The sequence below is a fragment of the Megascapheus bottae genome, chromosome 17 (genome assembly GCF_031878675.1).
Source record: "Megascapheus bottae isolate mThoBot1 chromosome 17, mThoBot2.hap1, whole genome shotgun sequence".
NCBI classification, from domain to species: domain Eukaryota; kingdom Metazoa; phylum Chordata; class Mammalia; order Rodentia; family Geomyidae; genus Megascapheus; species Megascapheus bottae.
The window spans coordinates 17,650,090-17,653,214 of record NC_143525.1 but is presented as its reverse complement, the minus strand read 5'-3'; positions in this window follow the sequence as shown (position 1 = coordinate 17,653,214).

Here is a 3,125-nt window from a genome sequence, read left to right as displayed (position 1 = left end):
AAGACCCGGGTTCGATTCCTTGGTACCACATACATAGAAAAAAGCCAGAAGTGGTGCTAAGGCTCAAGTGGTAGAGCTCTAGCCTTGAGAAAGTCTTTCTTTTTTTTTTTTTTTTGCCAGTCCTGGAGCACAGCACTACTTCTGGCTTTTCTGTTTATGTGGTACTGAGGAATCGAACCCAGGGCTTCATGAATGCTAGGAAAGTAATGTACTACTAAACCACATTCCCAAATCCTAATAAAATTCACATAGGTATACTCCATGTCCTAGCACTTTCGCTAGAAGATTTGTGTGTGTGTGTGTGGGCGGGGGGTCTTGTGGCTTGAACTTGATCTGGATGCTGTCCCTGAGCTCTTCAGCTCAAGGCTACCGCCCTACCCCTGGGCCTGGGCATTGTCCCTGAGCTCTTCAGCTCATGACTACCATCCTTCCCATATTGTAGAGGTTAATTGGAGATAACCTCAGATCCTTATGTGTCTGGGCTGGCTTCGAACCTAGATCCTCAGATCTCACCCTCCTGAATAGCTAGGATTACAGGCGTGAGCCACCCCTCCCGGGGAAGATTTTTATTTATAAGAAAATGCAGAAATTGGGATGGAAATGTGGCTTAGTGGGTAGAGTGCCTCCCTAGCACTCTGAGGCCCTGGGTTTGATTCCTCTGTACCATATCAACAAAAAGGAATCTAAAAATGCAGAATTTTATGACTCAGAATGGCCTGCAAGAATAGTCATAGTAGCCATGCTCCTCATTGCCTCTCAGACTAGGAATATCCCAGAAGCCCAAGCATGAAAAAGTTTCAATGGTAATCCCAAGAGCTTTGTCAGCTTCATTTTTTGGGGGCGGGGGGGGGTGGGCAGGTAATGGGTATACAAGTATACACTTTTTAACTATTTTTGAAATGTACAAAAAAAGCTAACTTTGTTTTTCTGTCATACTTCACAATATAAAAAAATTTTTTTTTGCCGGTCCTGGCTCTTAAACCCAGGGCTTGGACACTGTCCTTGGACACATTTTGCTCAAGGCTAGCACTCTGCCACTTGAGCCACAGTGCCATTTCTGACTTTTTCTGTGTATGTGGTATGGAAGAATCGAACCCAGGGCTTCGTGCATGCTAGGTGAGCACTCTACCACTAGGCTATGCTCCTGGCCCTTAAATTTTTTTTTTTTTTTTTTTTTTTGCCAGTCCTGGGCTTGAGCTCAGGGCCTGAGCACTGTCCTTGGATTTTCTCAAGGCTAGAGCTCTACCACTTGAGCCTCAGCACCACTTTTGCCTTTTTGCTATGTATGTAGTACCGAGGAATCGAACCCGGGTCTTCGTGCATGCAAGGCAAGCACTCTACCACTAGGCCAAACTCCCCGCACCTAAAAAAATTTTTTTTAAATCCATACAGAAAAAAAGTTGTCAGGTACTGATGGATGATTCTGTAATCCTAGCTGTTCAGAAGGCTGGGGTCAGAGGATTACAGTTTGCAACCAGCCCAGACAGGAAAGTCCATGAGTCTCTTACCTCTAAGTATTTACCAAAAATCTCCAAATGGAGATATAACTTTAAGTGGTATACCCTTAGCTTTGAGTGATTAAAGCTAAAAGAGAGGGGCCGGGAGTTTGGCCTAGTGGTTAAAGTGCTTGCCTAGCATTCACGAAGACCCGGGTTCGATTCCTTGGTACCACATACATAGAAAAAAGCCAGAAATGGTGCTGAGGCTCAAGTGGTAGAGCTCTAGCCTTGAGAAAGTCCAAGGACAGTGCTCAGGCCCTGAGCTCAAGCCCAGGACTGGCAAAAAAAAAAAAAAAAGCTAAAAGAGACAGCCCCCAGAGTCTTAGTTCAATCTCCAGCATTGGCACACACACACACACACACACACACACACACACACACACACACACACACACACACAGAGTCTGTATAGAAAAGTGGACAAAATAATAGAACAATTTCATTAAAAGAAAATTACAAGCCAGGCACAGTGTCTCATGCCAGTAATCCTAACTAATCAGGAGACTGAGATCTGAACATCACAGTTCCAAGCCAGCCAGGGCACTAAAAAGTCCAAAGTCTGTGAGACTCTTATCTCCAATTATTCACCGGAAAACCGAAAGTGGCACTGTGCTCAAGGGACAGGGTGGTAACCTTGAGCTGAAGAGCTCAGAGACAACACTCAGGCCAAGGGATAGGACACTAGTCTTAAGCTGAAAAGTTCAGGGACAGCACCCAGGCCCAGAGTTCAAGTCCTACGACTGACCAAAAAAAAAAAAAAAAAGAAAATTACAAATAGCTTGTGTTGTGTGTGTGTGTGTGTGTGTGTGTGTGCGCGCGCGTGCGCGTGCCAGATCAGGACTTGAACTGAATACTGTAAGTCTTTGCTCATAGATGACTAACCACTAGGCAAAACTCCTGGCCCCGAAAAATCTAACATCTTAAATGAGATGTTCTTTGGGTGATTTGAAGGTGGTTATGTTCATTTGGTAGTTCCATATCAGGGCTTACAAAAGCTTGTCTATATAAGAAATACTCTGGGGGCCATGAGTTCGGCCTAGTGGTAGAGTGCTTGCCTAGCATGCACGAAGACCCTGGGTTCGATTCCTCAGTACCACATACACAGTAAAAGCTGAAAGTGGTGCTGTGGCTCAAGTGGTTGAACTCTAGCCTTGAGAAAGCCAAGGACAGTACTCAGGCCCTGCGTTCAAGCTCCGGGACTGGCAAAAAGAAAAAGAAAAGAAGAAAAATTGTACTATGATTTAGATTAACAGCAATCTGAATTTGATTATGTTTGCAGAATTGCAAACATACATAGAAAAAAATGTACATAGAAAAAAATGCTGGAAGTGGTGCTAAGGCTCAAGTAGTAGAGCTCTAGCCTTGAGAAAGCCTCAGTGCTCAGGTCCTGAGTTCAAGCCCCAGGATTGGTAAAACAAAAGTCATGTGATACATAGAAACACTTCGCAAAATTACTGAGTAAAGATGGTGGCTCAGTGAGTGTCCTTGTATCCTTAGTTTTGTGAAAATATGCCCGCCCAGAAGTCAATGATGCCTCAAAAGAAAGGTGACAGTTATGGGATTCTCTTACACCAATAAGGTACATATAATGCTTTAGTGACAATGTGAAAATTTTAGGTTTGTACA